Consider the following 17,787-nt stretch of genomic DNA (forward strand, 5'->3'; position numbering starts at 1 on the left):
GCCCCCTGCATCGGCAGGTGGACTCTCAACCACTGTGCCACCAGGGAAGCCCCCTGAGTGCATTCTTGAGGTGGAATTGCTGGGTCATAGAAAATGTGCAGGTTCAATATTGCTCAATAATACTATATTGTTTTCTAGAGTGACTGTTCCAACATTCTCTATTTTAGAAGGCTATTTTATTAGCACTGAATTACTTTTTTAAAAAAATAGTACTTGATTCTAACATAGTTAATCATTAGAAAATTTGTTAGCTTATAAAAATGTGATCTATAGAAAACCTTTCAGGAACACTAGTATTACTTGTATTACTTTTTAATAGCCAGTTATGATTAAAACTTCGCAAAATAACTTGCTAATGTTTTGATTATGGCTTCATTATACTACATTGTATTTGGTTTAGGTGTGCTATTTAACATATTCCAGAGGAACAACAATAAGCATATTAAAATCTGTTTATATAGTTATGCCTTGTCTGATTGTTACATGTATTACTTCCTGATTGTTATATGTATCTGTGACCACCCATTAGCTTCCTCTGGATAACATTTTTTTTTTTTTTAATGGTATGTGTTCTATCTAAACAGTGCCTACAACACTGCCACCTCACACCCACAAGTGTTAATACAGGTGTAAATGTGAGGTGGGTACAGGGACCGTAAATAGCTGACAGATTTTATTTGGTATATTTTATCTGAAATCTATTTAATATTAAACATCTATGAAATATGAATAATAGCAAAAATGAACTTTTACTGCTTCACATTTATTGTACTTGGGTTTCTTTTCCTCTTGAAATAAATTCTCAGTTACCATTTTATACTTATATACAAGTAAATATTTGGTGTTTAACATCTTGTTTCTTTTATTATACTTATTTTTAAATTACTTATCATAAAATATAAACAAGTTCTTGACTAGACTGTTATTTTAGACCCCTTTATTTTGCCCTTCCCTACTAGTTGTATAATCTTTTACCTCATATTTCAAAACATCAAAATTCCTCCTTTCCATCCTTCATCAAAACCATCTCTGGCAGATCTGGGGAGAAATTAAACCGGGTGTGCCCCAAACCTGCAAACATTTTCTTACTAATGAAATCTGAGAACATTGAACTTCAAAGGCACATGTGACCACGGAGCATCAGGACTTTTGTTTCTGGATAGAATTGTGTTTTTTGAGGGGTCCTGTAGCAAAGGGCAGGGATGCTGTGACCGAGCGAGTCTTGCTCCAGCAATTGCATCCTCTCTGCCTGAATGACCAGTTTTGGAAGGAGCCTGCAGACATGACTGTCAGTATCTGAGGTTTCAGGTTGTGTTTTAGGGTAGGACCTCACTGCCCAGCTCCAGCCAGCTGTACCCAAAAGTAAATGTTTGGGGGCAATCACTTATTTATTGTAGTGAACATAAAAGTAGCTGGGCAGGTGACACCTAGAAGAAAATAAGATGACAAAAAAAAATGTGCAAAGACTCATTTCGTTACTCACGGTTTTTTGCATTTGCGAATGTAAGTAGTTTTTGAAGTTCTCTTGGGACTTACATTCCTACAACAGCATAAAGCCAAACGTGGATTTCAAAAAAGGTCCCTAAGGGGCTTTCGTTAAGTGCAAAATCAGTGCAGAGGTCCCTCGCTCCTCTCACGTACTCTTATCCCGAGTGGTGGTGGCGGTGGGGAGCGCTTGAGTAGCACGCAAGCTCTTTTGTTCCTCCTCCGCAAAGTAGAGGTGGTGTGGCCCGAGGCTTTGCGGGATAGCGTCCCCCGCGGAGTTCAAGTCTAGATCCGCCAGCGCTGAGCCCCCGGAGGGAGGAGGGGGCGGGCTCAGGGAGTCCCTCCTTCGGGGGCGGGGCCAAGGGCTGCCCGGCCCTGCAGAGCGGAGGTCTACGGGCTCCAGTTTAGTAAAGCGCATGCAAACCCGGCCAGAAGCCACCGCACTTATCAGCAGATCTCATGATTGTTTGGTAAAGGCTCTGCGGGTCTACACAGGTCACCTCCCTCGGAACTCCGCGACTCCACGTCGGAGCCAGCCCTCGGCCCCCCGCAGTCGGACGGTTACAGCCGCGGGAGACCTGGAGGCGGTGGCAGCGGCCCAGGAACTAGCAGCAGCGCCCGGGTAAGTCTGGGCATGTGTTTATCTCTCCGTGTGTCCAACTTTCTGATTACCGGTCTGCCTGTCCTACACCCAGGGCCTCTGTGATTCTACATTTATTTTCCTTAATCGGGATAGATAAAATATTTCATGGGATTCCAAGGCTTTTTTTTATCCGTTTACTTTTGAATGGTTTTCACTTGTTTTATCCCAGTGCTGCCTGTTACCAAACAGCATGAATGAATGATGCAATCCTACATAGGGGGAGTCATCAGTACAAGAGTAGGAAAATCTCCAGAATTTAGAGTTGCAGTGTCTGACTTCATCAACTTCTTTACCATTAGAATTAGAATTTTAAATATGTACTTACCAGATACATTGTTGTAAAGGTAGAGCTTCAAGCTGGGAGTTAAATAACTAATTCTTCTATTCATTAAACTTATGTACTATGTTTTCTTTATATGTGACTTGCACGTTGTGTTTACTCTTTAAATATTTGACTGACCGGTATTTGAATGAGGATCAGGGAAGAAAAATTAAATCCAGGATTTCTATATGTTATTACAACTGCCTGGTGTGTTTTCAATATAATGATTATAGTCCTGTCACTTTCATGTTGGGAAACAAAGTAGTCAGGACGTTTTAAGTTTTCAGTTTATTTGATACATGCCTAATAACTTTTTAAGCTAACGTTTTATTGATGTATAATTTAATGCAATAATATGTACCCATTTTAGGTGTACATTTTGATGAATTTTGACAGTGTTGTACACACTTATAATCACCACCACAATAAAACACTTCCATCACCCTTAAGTTTCCTAGGGCCTCTTTGCAGTCAGACACCCCCACTTCTAGCCCTACTGGCCTGATTTTTGTCATAATAGCATTTGTTTGTATTTTCTAGGGTTTCATATAAACAGAATCATATTGTACGTACTCTTTTGTGTCTGGCTTCTTCTGGTCAATATAATGTTTTCTATATTTATTCATGTTACAGCATCATTAGTAATTCGTATCTTTTTATTGCTGAGTAGTGTTCTATTCTAGGGATGTAACACACTGTGTTTATCCATTTATCTGTTGGTGGTCATTCTAGTTTTGGACTATCATGAATAAAGCTGCTTTGAATATGTTTTTTGTTTTTTTACATACATCTATTTATTTATTGGCCACACCACATGGCACATGGTATCTTAGTTCCCCAAACATGGATCACACCCATTCCCCCTGCATTGGAAGTGTGGAATCTTCACCACTGGACCACCAAGGAAGTCCCATCCCTTAGCTGCTGCTTTTTTTTAAATATATATTTTTAATTAATTAATTAATTTTTGCCTATGTTGGGTCTTCCTTGCTGCTCGCGGACTTTCTCTAGTTGCAGCGAGTGGGGGCTACTCTTTGTTGCAGTGTGCAGGCTTCTCATTGAGGTGGCTTCTCTTGTTGAGGAGCACAGGGCTCTAGGCACTCGGGCTTCGGTAGTTGTGGTTCACGGGCTTAGTTGCTCCCCGGCATGTGGGATCTTCCCAGACCAGGGCTCGAATCCATGTCCCCTGCATTGGCAGGCGGATTCTTAACCACTGCGCCACCAGGGAAGTCCCTGAATATGTTTTCATTTCACTTGAATAAATCTCCAGGAGTGGGATTGCTGACTCTTACGGTAGGTAAATGTTTAATTTCGTAAGGAACTGCCAAACTGTTTTCCATAGTGGTTGTACCATTTTACATCCCCACCAGCAACGTATAAGAGTTCCAGTTGTTCCATATCCTCACCAATACATGGTATTGTCAGTCTTTTTTATTTTTGTTATTCTTTTGAGTTTATTTGCACATCTTTTTTGAAATATCTATTGTTTATATTTTAATGGGTTGTTTGTTTTATTGAGTTGTAAGTGTTCTTTATTCTAGATACAACTCCTCTATCAAATATATGTATTGTGAATACTTTCTCCCATTCTGCGACTTGCCTTTTTTTCTCTTTCTTTCTCCCCCCCCCGCCGCCATAATGGTGTCTTTTGAAAAGCAGAAGTTTTAAATTTTGATGAAGGCCAATTTATCACTTTTTTCCTTTTATTATTCATGCTATTTGGGTTTTATTTGAGAAAATTTTGCCTACCTTAAGGTTGTTCTATTAGTATCTATTGCTGCATAATAAATTATCCCAAAACTCAGCAGCTTAAAATGACAAACGTTTATTTTCTCACTTTCTGTGGGTCAGAAATCTGGGAGCAGCTTAGCTGGGTGGTTCTGGTTTAGGGTCTCTTAAGAGGTTGCAGCTGGCCAAGGTCAACTTATCTGAACACTTTATTGGGGGAGGATCTGCTTCCTAGAGCACTCACCTGGTTATTGGCAGGATTCAATTCCCTGAGGGCTGTTAGACTGAGGTCCTTAGTTCCTCACTGGCTGTTTGCTGGACGTCCCCTCAGTTCTGCCACATGGGCCTCTCATTGGGCAGCTACCAACATGGTAGCTGCCTTACCCCAGAGCAAGGAGTGGGGGTGCTGGGGCAAGATGGAAGCCACATTCCTTTTTTTTTCCTTTTTTGAGATTAACTCACTTTTTTATTATTTTATTTTATTTTTTGGCCTCACTGTGTGGCATGTAGGATCTTAGTTCCCCGACCAGGGATTGAACCCAGGCCCCAGCAGTGAAAGTGCCGAGTCCTAACCATTGGACTGCCGGGGAATTCCCTGAGATTAACTCACTATAAAAAAAACCACTTTTATAATATTTTTAAATTAGAAATAATTATGGATTCACAGAAGGCTGCAAAGAAATATACAGGGAAATCTCATGCATTCCTCCTTCCTCCATGTCCATTCCCCCGAAGACAACATCTCAAGGAACTGACATTGGCACAATCCATAGAGCTCGTTCAGACCTCACAGTTATACACACACTCATTTGTGTCAGTCTAATTTTGCAAGTGATATCCTATCACCTCTGCCTCACTCTATTCACTGGAAGAGAGTCACTATACCCAGCTCACTCTCAAGGGTAGGGGGTTACAGATGGGTTGGGATAGCAGGAAGTCGGTTCACTAGGTTTTTTGGAATTTCTGTTTTTTGGCCTCACTGTGTGGCTTGTGGGATCTTAGTTCCCTGACCAGAAATGGAACCCAGGCCCCCCTGCAGTGGAAGCACAGAGTCCTAAACACTGGACCACCAGGGAATTCCCACTAGGGGCCATTTTAGAGGCTGCCTACCACAGGTGTGCAATTTTCCTCCTGTGTTTTAGAAGTCTTATAGTTTTAGCTTTTGTGTTTAGGTCTTGATTCATTTGGAGTTAATTTTTGGCATTGGACTACAAGTTGGGGAAGAATATACATTAGATTTCTATATTTTATTAAAACTACCAGGTAGGATTCCAATATAATAACGATCAGAGTCTTGTCATTTTCATGCTGGTGAAACAAGGGATGTCTTAAATTTTCACATGATCTAATACATGCCCAATTTAAAAAAAAAAAAAAGGCCAGTAACAAAGTATGAATTCTAAATTAGAGAAATAGAGCGGGCCTTTATAATTAAACCAATGGATCAAGAATAAACTCTATTAAAGAAGCAAATTGGAAATATTCCTTTTCTTGTCATGCCATTCCGGGCAGTGGGTTCTCCTTAAGAGAGCAGCTTCTGGGGAGGTTTGCTAGGGTGCAGCTCTCGCTGGCCTGCAGGGGAGTGGGATTCAGAACACCTGCAGAAGCCAGTCGTGCTCAGCAGAGTGGGAAAGAAACGCTAGACTTGCATGCTCAGGTACGAGGCTTTGAGTACACTTTGTAATCTTCCTCCTTCACAGGAGTATTATCCTGTGTGACTCCGCTGAGAGAAGGGTACACCGAACCCTTTCTGAGTTCAGTGAGGACCGTATTCGAACCTTCCAAATGATTTATTTCCATTCTGGCTTCCTTCCTTTGTCAACCTCTACTTTGCTTTTTCTTGCCGCTTGTTCTTAACTATTTCTTTTTATCTCTTTTTTTCTTCTGAGATTTAGCACCTTTATCCACTTTTTTTTTTTTTTTTTGCTGCTTTGGGTTTTCGTTGCTGCGTGCAGGCTTTCTCTAGTTGTGGCAAATGGGGGCTGCTCTTTGTTGCGGTGCTCGGGCTTCTCATTGCAGTGGCTTGTTGTGGAGCATGGGCTCTAGGCATGTATGCTTCAGTAGTTGCGGCACCTGGGCTCTAGAGTGCAGGCTCAGTAGTAGTGGCGCATGGCCTTAGTTGCTCTGCGGCATGTGAGGTCTTCCCGGACCAGGACTCGAACCCATGTCCCCTGCATTGGCAGGTGGATTCTTAACCACTGCGCCACCAGGGAAGTCCCTATCCACTTCTATTTACAGTTTAAATGATGAGGATTATAATTTGAAGTTGTTGGCTTCGTTCCCTCGTTACTGGGCAGCAGGATTCCCCTCTGACTATTCTTGGAATGTTGTTGACTTTCCTCATTTTGAAGACAGCAGGGACCGTTTTGTAGAGCCTGTAATGGACCTGTGTTGGCTTCTCTGTATTTGTATTATGTTTTCCCAGTAGATCCTCTTTCCCTTTCTCTCTCCTTCCCTTGCCTTTGAGCCTTGCTAATCAGGTGTAGGTGATTTCCTATCAGACTCGAAGCTTTTGCAGAATTAAAGCCACAGAAGAGTGTTTCCTCTGCGTGCTTCAAGGAGACAGAAGTGAAGGGCTTCCCAGGGGAAGCAGTCTTAGGAGACTTTGCAGCTGACCCTCCTTTGTACCGGTCCTGCTAGGAGGGACAGTGAAGCTAGACAGTCTCCTCTTTCTTCTCCTGTGTCTGGACCTTGATGTTCATGTCCCCATTTTTTTCTAGGCTCTTGCTCTTGCAGAACTCACAAGATCTCTCTTAAAGAAATTTGTAGTCAGAACTTTATGCTGTGTTTTTATTCAGGAAAGAAGCAGAAAGAGAAGAGTATTGTCTCCTAGGAATCCAGCCCTGGAGAAACGTGAGTCCAATTTATCTTCTGTTTTCATTGTCATTGTTGTATATTTATCAGTTAACAGTTTAATATTCACTGAATAAAAAAAAATTTTCTGCTGTAACCTATGTGGCATGCTTAAAAATCTCAGGTTCCCCGAGGAATAGCTGTTCTTTTTTATCATAAAATATACTATAATGCATTGACCAGAAACCATAGTCCTAGTTACAGGAATGCTCTTTGACTCTCCTCTGATTCAGAAACTCTCAGACTCCATTGGGCATTGTTTCACTGCTTGGAGGGCCCCAAACAGACTCACCCCTAAGACCAAAGCCACCCCAGGTGACGCCCATCTAAGCCCAGGAAGCTTTGCTCTGTCGGCTTCCTCAACCTCTGTACCAGCTTATATTTGTTCTTACACAGGTGAAGGTAAGAGGTCAATCCCAGCAAAAGGGGAAGTTGGTGAAGGTGATCTTAGATGCCTCTTGCAAGATACTTAGATGGAGAAGTTGGAAGAGAGTTTGGATGAGCAAGTTTTTCTCCTTTTATCTAAAACCAGACCTCCTAAGTTTGGCTATGAAGGAAAACTTGTTTTTATACTTTTGGAGCTGGGGGTGAGAAGGGGTTGTCAGCTGTGGCTTCTTTACCAGTTGGCCCTCTGCTTCCCCAAGATGGACCTGCTTGAGGTCGGGTGGGCAGGAGTCCTGTCCTGAGACACAGAAGGCAGTGGTCCAGTGGTCGGGACCAGCCCTGGGAGCTGCCATGTCTAAGCACAGACCTTTCCACCAGGATTTCTTCCACCCCCGTCCTGTCCCCCTTCCTTGCAAGGGCCAGATGTGAGGGATCCAGAGTCCATTCTCCAGCAACGATTTTTCTAATGTACACAATTCACTTTGAAGCAACTGAACTTACTCAGCAGATTTCCCCTCTGTCCCCCGGAGCTATGAGAATTTTGACTTTGTATGAATCATGAGTCACTCCTGGTGGAGACAATGAAAAGAGAGGGAACCAAAAGTGAATAAGGAGGCAGAGCATTTTACAGTGCGGGTTGGGAAGCGCTAAAGGAAGCTGAATTTGTTCTGCAGTCTAAGCAGGGGATTGAAACCCATGTAAGCTGAGGGTTGGAGGGCATATCCTCTGGCACGAGCATTTAGTGGGCAAAGTTAAGGTCATATAATCCAGCTCCATCTGCTAGGGAGGGCATGAAGAAAGAATCAGTCTTCCATGTAATTGCAATGTAATGTTTGTGTATGGCTGTTAGCATAACTGGCACCATCATGGACCCTCACAGTTTCTCCTGTCCTTCCGCTGACCCTACCCAGGACTGTACTGTCCCTTTTGTACTGTCACTTCTCTGTCATCAAGGGCTTTGTAGTTAATAGACATTGTTTAATAATCATTAGGACCAGGTAGCCTCTATGCTCTGTTAGTCCCCAAACAATGATGAAAACCCTCCCCTGCTGTATTCCCGGCACCCACGAGACTACTTACCCATTCATAAATCTTGGCTTGGGAGTGCACGCCCTCTTTCCAAGCACCTACTCCCAAGCACTATAAAATTGTCCCGGGCTTGCCTGGTGGCGCAGTGGTTGAGAGTCCGCCTGCCGATGCAGGGGACACGGGTTCGTGCCCCGGTCCGGCCCGCATACCACAAAAAAAAAAAAAAAAAAAAAATTGTCCCAATGGCCCCTTGGTGGTGGGAAGTGCAGCTGCGAATGCTTCTGGATTGTTATCCACCCAATCCAGATCCCACCCTCTGAGTAAGTTACCTATGATAAACTGATCCATTGATTATACAGAGCTGCCTGCCTCATTTTTCGGTCTCAAGATGCCTTCTCAGTTTGGTGGGCACTTTTCATTCCCTCTGTCCTCCAATAGTTTGTCTCAAAAATCCTGTCTTTGGAACCAGAATCTGTCTTTGGAACCACAGTGCAACCCAGGATGCAGGTGTCAGCAATTCTGAGTCGTAAATCAGGACTAATGTTCATCTGGGTCTGTGAAAATCAGTCCTCACTTTATTTGAGGAAATGTACATTTCCTTTCATATTTGAGGCTCATGGTCTGGTTGAAGCTATTGCTGATATCAGTGGTTGGAAAGAGGCTAAAGGTGCTGGCTTTTCAAATGTGAGCAATAATGATTTGTCTGATCATCCCAACAAGACTGGGAACCTCTTGAAGATGGTGCGCATTCTGCATTGCCCAGGACTTGTGCTAGGCACAGAGAGGCACTGTAGATTGGCTTCATCTTCTTACATCTTTGAGGCTTCGGGAGCCTGTCAGTCATTCTCAGGAGTCTTGCCCATTCTCTGTTATTTGTGTTGCCTCCTGTACATTCTTTTTTTAAAATTTTTAAATTTAATTTCATTTTTTATACAGCAGGTTCTTATTAGTCATCAATTTTTTTTTTTTTTTTTTTGCGGTACGCAGGCCTCTCACTGCTGTGGCCTCTCCCGTTGCGGAGCACAGGCTCCGGACGCGCAGGCCCAGCGGCCATGGCTCAAGGGCCCAGCCACTCCGTGGCATGTGGGATCCTCCCAGACCGGGACACGAACCCGTGTCCCCTGCATCGGCAGGCGGACTCTCAACCACTGCACCACCAGGGAAGCCCCAGTCATCAATTTTATACACATCACTGTATACATGTCAATCCCAATCACCCAGTTCATCACACCACCATCCCCATCCCCCCACACTTTCCCCTCTTGGTGTCCATACGTTTGTTCTCTACATCTGTGTCTCAGTTTCTGCCCTGCAAACTGGTTCATCTGTACCATTTTTCTAGGTTCCACATACATGCATTAATATACGATATTTGTTTTTCTCTTTCTGACTTACTTCACTCTGTATGACAGTCTCTAGACTGTCACATCTCAACAAATGACCCAATTTCATTCCTTTTTATGGCTGAGTAATATTCCATTGTATATACGTACCACATCTTCTTTATCCATTCATCTGTCGATGGGCATTTAGGTTACTTCCATGACCTGGCTATTGTAAATAGTGCTGCGGTGAATATTGGGGTGCATGTGTCTTTTTGAATTCTGGTTTTCTCTGGGTATATGCCCAGTAGTAGGATTGCTGGATCATATGGTAGTTCTATTTTTAGCTTTTTAAGGAACCTCCATACTGTTCTCCATAGTGGCTGTATCAATTTACATTCCCACCAACAGTGCAAGAGGGTTCCCTTTTCTCCACACAGTCTCCAGCATTTGTTTTTTGTAGATTTTCTGATGATGCCCATTCTAACTGGTGTGAGGTGATACCACATTGTAGTTTTGATTTACATTTCTCTAATAATTAGTGATGTTGAGCAGCTTTTCATGTGCTTTTTGGCCATCTGTATGTTCTCTTTGGAGACATGTCTATTTAGGTCTTCTGCCCATATTTGGATTGGGTTGTTTGTTTCTTTAATATTGAGCTGCATGAGGTGTTTATATATTTTGGAGATTAATCCTTTGTCCATTGATTTGTTTGCAAATATTTTCTCCCATTCTGAGGGTTATCTTTTCATCTTGTTTATGGTTTCCTTTGCTATGCAAAAGCTTTTAAGTTTCATTAGGTCCCATTTGTTTATTTTTGTTTTTATTTCCATTACTCTAAGAGGTGGATCACAAAAGATCTTGCTGTGATTTATGTCAAAGAGTGTCTTTCCTATGTTTTCCTCTCAGAGTTTTAGTGTCCGGTCTTACATTTAGGTCTCTAATCCATTTTGAGTTTATTTTTGTGTATGGTGTTAGGGAGTGTTCTAATTTCCTTCTTTTACATGTAGCTCTCCAGTTTTCCCAGCACCACTTATTGAAGAGACCGTCTTTTCTCCATTGTATATCCTTGCCTCCTTTGTCATAGATTAGTTGACCATAGGTGTGTGGATTTATCTCTGGGCTTTCTATCTTGTTCCATTGATCTATGTTTCTGTTTTTGTGCCAGTACCAAAATGTCTTGATTACTGTAGCTTTGTAGTATAGTCTGAAGTCAGGGAGTCTGATTCCTCCAGCTCCGTTTTTTTCCCTCAAGACTGCTTTGGCTATTTGGGGTCTTTTGTGTTTCCATACAAATTTTAAGATTTTTTGTTCTAGTTCCGTAAAAAATGTCATTGGTAATTTGATAGGGATTGCATTGAATCTGTAGATTGCTTTGGGTAGTATAGTCATTTTCACAATATTGATTCTTCCAATCCAAGAACATGGTATATCTCTCCATCTGTTGGTATCATCTTTAATTTCTTTCATCAGTGTCTTATAGTTTTCTGCATACAGGTCTTTTGTCTTCCTAGGTAGGTTTATTCCTAGGTATTTTATTCTTTTTGTTGCAATGGTAAATGGGAGTATTTCCTTAATTTCTCTTTCAGATTTTTCATCATTAGTGTATAGGAATGCAAGAGATTTCTTGCATTAATTTTGTATCCTGCAACTTTACCAAATTCATTGATTAGCTCTAGTAGTTTTCTGGTGGCATTTTTAGGATTCTCTATGTATAGTATCATGTCATCTGCAAACAGTGACAGTTTTACTTCTTCTTTTCCAATTTGTATTCCTTTTATTTCTTTTTCTTCTCTGATTGCCGTGACCAGGACTTCCAAAACTATGTTGAATAATAGTGGCGAGAGTGGACATCCTTGACTTGTTCCTGATCTTAGAGGAAATTCTTTCAGTTTTTCACCATTGAGAATGATGTTTCCTGTCGGTTTGTCGTATATGACCTTTATTATGTTGAGGTAGGTTCCCTCTATGCCCACTTTCTGGAGAGTTTTTATCATAAATGGATGTTGAATTTTGTCAAAGGTTTTTTCTGCATCTATTGAGTTGATCATATGGTTTTTATTCTTCAATTTGTTAATATTGTGTATCACATTGATTGATTTGCGTATATTGAAGAATCCTTGCATTCCTGGGATAAATCCCACTTGATCCAGGTGTATGATCTGTTTAACGTGTTGTTGGATTCAGTTTGCTAGTATTTTGTTGAGGATTTTTGCATCTATATTCATCAGTGATACTGGTCTGTAATTTTCTTTCTTTTTTTTTTTTTTCTTTTTGCGGTATGCGGGCCTCTCACTGTTGTGGCCTCTCCCGTTCCGGAGCACAGGCTCCGGACGCGCAGGCTCAGTGGCCATGGCTCACGGGCTCAGCCGCTCTGCGGCATGTGGGATCCTCCTGGACTGGGGCACGAACCCACGTCCCCTGCATCAGCAGGTGAACTCTCAACCACTGTGCCACCAGGGAAGCCCTAATTTTCTTTTTTTGTAGTATCTTTGTCTGGTTTTGGTATCAGGGTGATGGTGGCCTCACAGAATGAGTTTGGGAGTGTTCCTTCCTCTGCAATTTTTTGGAAGAGTTTGAGAAGGATGGGTGTTATCTCTTCTCTAAATGTTTGATAGAATTCACCTGTGAAGCCATCTGGTCCTGCACTTTTGTTTGTTGAAAGATTTTTAATCACAGTTTAGTTGCATTACTTGTGATTGGTCTGTTCATATTTTCTATTTCTTCCTGGTTCAGTCTTGGAAGGTTATACCTTTCTAAGAATTTGTCCATTTCTTCCAGGTTGTCCATTTTAGTGGCATAGAGTTGCTTGTAGTAGTCTCTTAGGATGCTTTGTATTTCTGCAGTGTCTGTTGTAACTTCTCCTTTTTCATTTGTAATTTTATTGATTTGAGTCCTCTCCCTATTTTTCTTGATGAGTCTGGCTAATGATTTATCAATCTTGTTTATCTTCTCAAAGAACCAGCTTTTAGTTTTATTGATCTTTGCTATTGTTTTCTTTGTTTCTATTTCATTTATTTCTGCTCTGATCTTTATGATTTCTTTCGTTCTGCTCACTTTGGGTTTTGTTTGTTGTTCTTTCTCTAGTTCCTTTAGGTGTAAGGTTAGATTGTTTATTTGAGATTTTTCTTGTTTCTTGAGGTAGGCTTGTATAGCTATAAACTTCCCTCTTAGAACTGCTTTTGCCACATCCCATATGTTTTGGATCATCGTTTTTTCATTGTCATTTGTCTCTAGGTATTTTTTGATTTCCTCTTTGATTTCTTCAGTGATCTCTTGGTTATTTAGTAACGTATTGTTTAGCCTCCATGTGTTTGTGTTTTTTACGTTTTTTTCCCTGTAATTCATTTCTAATCTCATAGCGTTGTGGTCAGAAAAGATGCTTGATATGATTTCAATTTTCTTAAATTTTCTGAGGCTTAATTTGTGACCCAAGATGTGATCTATCCTGGAGAATGTTCCATGTACACTTGAGAAGAAAGTGTAATCTGCTGTTTTTGGATGGAGTGTCCTATAAATATCAATGAAATCTATCTGGTCTATTGTGTCATTTAAAGCTTCTGTTTCCTTATTTATTTTCATTTTGGATGATCTGTCCATTGGTGTAAGTGAGGTGTTAAATTCCCCCAGTATTATTGTGTTACTGTTGATTTCCTCTTTTATAGCTGTTAGCAGTTGCCTTATGGATTGAGGTGCTCCTATGTTGGGTGCATATGTATTTATAATTGTTATATCTTCTTCTTGGATTGATCCCTTGATCATTATGTAGTGTCCTTCGTTGTCTCTTGTAACATTCTTTATTTTAAAGTCTGTTTTATCTGATATGAGTATTGCTACTCCAGCTTTCTTTTGATTTCCATTTGCATGGAATATCTTTTTCCATCTCCTCAGTTTCAGTCTGTATGTGTCCCTAGGTCTGAAGTGGGTCTCTTGTATACCGCATACATATGGGTCTTGTTTTTGTATCCATTCAGCAAGCCTGTGTCTTTTGGTTGGAGCATTTAATCCATTCACGTCTAAGGTAATTATTGATATGTATGTTCCTATGACCATTTTCTTAATTGTTTTGTTTTTGTAGGTCCTTTTCTTCTTTTGTGTTTCCCACTTAGAGAAGTTCCTTTAGCATTTGTTGTAGAGCTGTTTTGGTGGTGCTGAATTCTCTTAGCTTTTGCTTGTCTGTAAAGCTTTTGATTTCTCCATCGAATCTGAATGAGATCCTTGCCGGGTAGAGTGATCTTGGTTGTAGTTTCTTCCCTTTCATCACTTTAAGTGTATCATGCCACTCCCTTCTGGCTTGTAGAGTTTCTGGAGAGAAATCAGCTGTTAACCTTATGGGAGTTCCCTTGTATGTTATTTGTTGTTTTTCCCTTGCTGCTTTCAATAATTTTCCTTTGTCTTTAATTTTTGCCAATTTGATTACTGTGTGTCTTGGCGTGTTTCTCCTTCAGTTTATACTGTATGGAACTTGCTGCACTTCCTGGACTTGGGTGGCTATTTCCTTTCCCATGTTAGGGAAGTTTTTGACTATAATCTCTTCAAGTATTTTCTTGGGTCCTTTCTCTTCTCCTTCTGGGACCCCTATAATGTGAATGTTGTTGTGTTTAATGTTGTCCCAGAGGTCTCTTAGGCTGTCTTCATTTCTTTTCATTCTTTTTTCTTTATTCTGTTCCACAGCAGTGAATTCCACCATTCTGTCTTCCAGGTCACTTATCCGTTCTTCTGCCTCAGTTATTCTGCTATTGATTCCTTCTAGTGTAGTTTTCATTTTACTTATTGTTCATCTCTGTTTGTCTGTTCTTTAATTCTTCTAGATCTTTGTTAAACATTTCTTGCATCTTCTCGATCTTTGCCTCCATTCTTTTTCCAAGGTCCTGGATCATCTTCACTATCATTATTCTGAATTCTTTTTCTGGAAGGTTTTCTATCTCCACTTCATTTAGTTGTTTTTCTGGGGTTTTATCTTGATCCTTCATCTGGTACATAGCCCTCTGCCTTTTCATCTTGTCTCTCTGTGAATGTCGCCTCCTGTACATTCTTATAAGGTTCTTTAGCCTATTCCATTTGTCTCATTTTAGGTCCTCTAACATCATTTGTTTGTCTGTTGCTGGCTTTCTCTCCATTTACAAATGGCTCATTCTGCATGCTCAGTGGAACTGTGCTGCATTAAGCACTGCTTCTCTGCTGATAGACTTCTGTCTTCTAGGCTTTTATAGTGAGCCTGCTTAGCCATGTAATATTAGGTTAATTCCCTCTGGACCAGAGCCAGATGGGTGTTTCTGAGGCACAGAGAGTGGGATATGGAGCTCCTTGGAGTTCACTGGCTTGGTGGGAATTTGACAATTTATGAAACCTGTTTCTATCTGCTGGTCTTCCAAAGAATGGGCAGACTTTCTTCTTTCACTATTTCTCTAATAATTAGTGATGTTGAGAATCTTTTCACGTGCCTGTTGGCCATATGTATGTCTTCTTAGGGGACAGTCTGAATTCTTGCTGAAAGTCTTTGACATTTCCTGGGTCCATGTTACTTCCTTCCTTCCTTCCTTCCTTCCTTCCTTCCTTCCTTCCTTCCTTCCTTCCTCCCTCCCTCCCTCCCTCCCTTTCTTTCTTTCTTTCACTGTGTTGGGTTTTCATTGATGCACACGGGGTTTCTCTAGTTGCATAATTGCAGTGTGTGGGCTTCTCATTGTGGTGGCTTCTCTTGTTGTGGAGCATGGGTTCTAGGCACGTGGGCTCAGTAGTAGTGGCACACAGGCTTAGTTGCTTCCGTGGCATGTGGCATCTTCCCGGACCGGGGGTCAAACCCGTGTCCCCTGCATTGGCAGCCAGATTCTTAACCACTGCGCCACCAGGGGAGTCCCCACGTTACGTTCTTAACAATGTCTAACCTTATTTAATTCTGCTTAATTTATCCACCTCTTTTATATTGTCTCTGTGCATTTGAGACCCAAGTTTCAGTTCTTTGGCCATCATTTAGGAGCTGTATGACCTTGGGTAAAGCATTTAACTTCCTTATACCTCTATTAGTTAATCTGTGAAATGGATGTATTAATATTGTTCCTGCAGAAAGGCACGGGACTAGCCCCAGATAATGGCTTTGAGTTTCCTTCCAACTTCAGAATATATGATATTGATTCTGTTTCTCTGTTATAGTCATCATTGCTTGTTAAGGATTTTAATTTTAGGGTAATAGCACACTAAATTGGAATTGTTTTATTGAGAATAGTAATCTACTCGATTCTCTGTTCTCAGGAACTGCTTAGATTCAACTCTTAATTCATGAAACATTTAATTTTAGCACCCACTGTGCTGGAAACAGAAAAATAATTCAGTCAAGGTCCGTACCCTGAAGGAACTCACATTCTAGGAAGGGAATGGGAGTGATTAATTAATTCTCTGAGGGGGTTATGAAGGAGCTAGTACAGGGAAAATAATTTAATCTGAACCTTAAAGAATAAATAGGGATTTTCCCATTAGACATGAGTAATTAGGTGATTTCAGGCGGAGGGAACAGCATCTGCAAAGGTACAGAGAACTAAAAAATCATGACATGTTTAAGGAACAAGAAGTCCTCTGTATTCCTTGAGCATAAGGTGTGGGTGTGTGTATGTGAGTGTATGTGGGGGGAGAAGAGCAATGGGGAATAGATTAGTGAAATAGGATTCAAATCATGAAGGGCATAAATGAATAACAGAGACATTTTGTTAATTTATATGCTAATGATGAGGAATGGATGAGCAAGGGCATCAGGAGGTCTGATGTGATTAACCTGATTTGATTCTTCAGTCCTCAGCAGCCAAACCTGAACACAGGCAGGCATAGCAGTATAGTTAAAATTTAAGTGCAAATGACTATGTTAAAAAAGAAGTCTTTACCTTTAAAAAATACATACTGAAATATTTTTGTATGAAATGATGTGATTTGCTTTGAGATAAATCAGATTTATCTCAGAAGTGGAAGTGTGTGGGTGTGAGATTGCGATTTGTAATAAACATATATTTGGTCCTGTCCCATTTCTGGCACAGAGCTCCTAAAACCCTTGGAATTTCCTGTGATGAGAGGGATAAAGATGTCTCTTATGTTAATGAGGTGACTTTTGGACCTACCTAAGGATGGGGGCTGTTTGCCATGAGAGCCAACCATGTGATTAGAGGGTTGGAACTTTTGGTCCCACTGCCCTGACCTCTAGGGAGGGAAGAGAGGCTGGAGGCTGAGCTTAGTCACCAATGACCAATGATTTAATCAATTATGCCCTTGTAATGAGTCCTCCATAAAAACCAAAAAGGACGGGGTTCGAAGAACTTCTAGGTTGGTGAACACATGGAACTTTGGGGAGAACAGCGTGCCTGGAGAGGGCGTGGAAGCTCCATGCCCCTTTCCACATACCTTGCCCTGTACATTTCTTTCATCTGCTGTTCCTGAGTTATATCCTTTTAGAATAAATCTAGTAAAGTTCTGTGAGTCACTCTAACAAATTAATCAAACCCAAGGAGGGGGTTGTTGGAACCTCCAGTCTATAGCGGATCAGTCAGAAGCACAGGTGATAATCTGGACTTGTGACTGGCATCTGAAATTGTGTGTGTGTGTGTGTGTGTGTGTGCGCGTGTGTGTGTATGTGTGTTGGGGGTGGAGTGGGGTCAGTCTTGTGGGACTGAACCCTTAACCTGTGGAATCTGATGCTTTTCCTATGGGTAGATAGTGTCGGAATTGAGTTGAAATGTAGGATACCCTGCTGGTGTCTGAGAATTGCTTGGTAGTGTGGGAGCCCTATCCCCTCAATGTTGGAATTGGGGTGCAGAACCTTTTATAGTGGGGTGGATGAAGCAAGATTTGCTATGATTGTTGAAGCAGGATGATAAATACATGGAGTTCATGTATTTGTACTTTCTATTTTTGTATGCATTTGAAATTTGCCACAATAAAAAGTTAAAAAAATGGTTAGTTGTGGGTATGTAATTCAAAATGTTATCATTTATTCATTCATTCAACCTTCAGAATTAATTGAGCATCTACTCAAAAGAGGT

The 17,787-nt window shown here is 41.1% G+C and overlaps 1 protein-coding gene across 6 annotated transcripts in view; it reads left to right on the forward strand.

Moving 5' to 3' along the window:
* PSPH (phosphoserine phosphatase) overlaps positions 1-17,787 on the forward strand; it is a 49,897-nt gene that overhangs the window by 22,880 nt on the left and 9,230 nt on the right. For 2 of the 6 annotated variants that reach the window (XM_027126265.1, XM_027126263.1), the window contains exons 3-4: positions 1,981-2,107; positions 6,977-7,031. The gene's annotated coding sequence lies outside the window, so the exon portion shown is untranslated. Of the gene's footprint in view, positions 1-32; positions 2,108-6,976; positions 7,032-7,264; positions 7,434-17,787 lie in introns of those variants that run through there. The other 4 variants (XM_027126264.1, XM_027126266.1, XM_027126267.1 and 1 more) reach the window with 4 other exon arrangements.

The sequence above is a fragment of the Aethalodelphis obliquidens genome, unplaced genomic scaffold (assembly GCF_003676395.1).
Source record: "Aethalodelphis obliquidens isolate GAN/ISIS:26980383/991018 unplaced genomic scaffold, ASM367639v1 scaffold30, whole genome shotgun sequence".
Taxonomy (NCBI): Eukaryota; Metazoa; Chordata; class Mammalia; order Artiodactyla; family Delphinidae; genus Aethalodelphis; species Aethalodelphis obliquidens.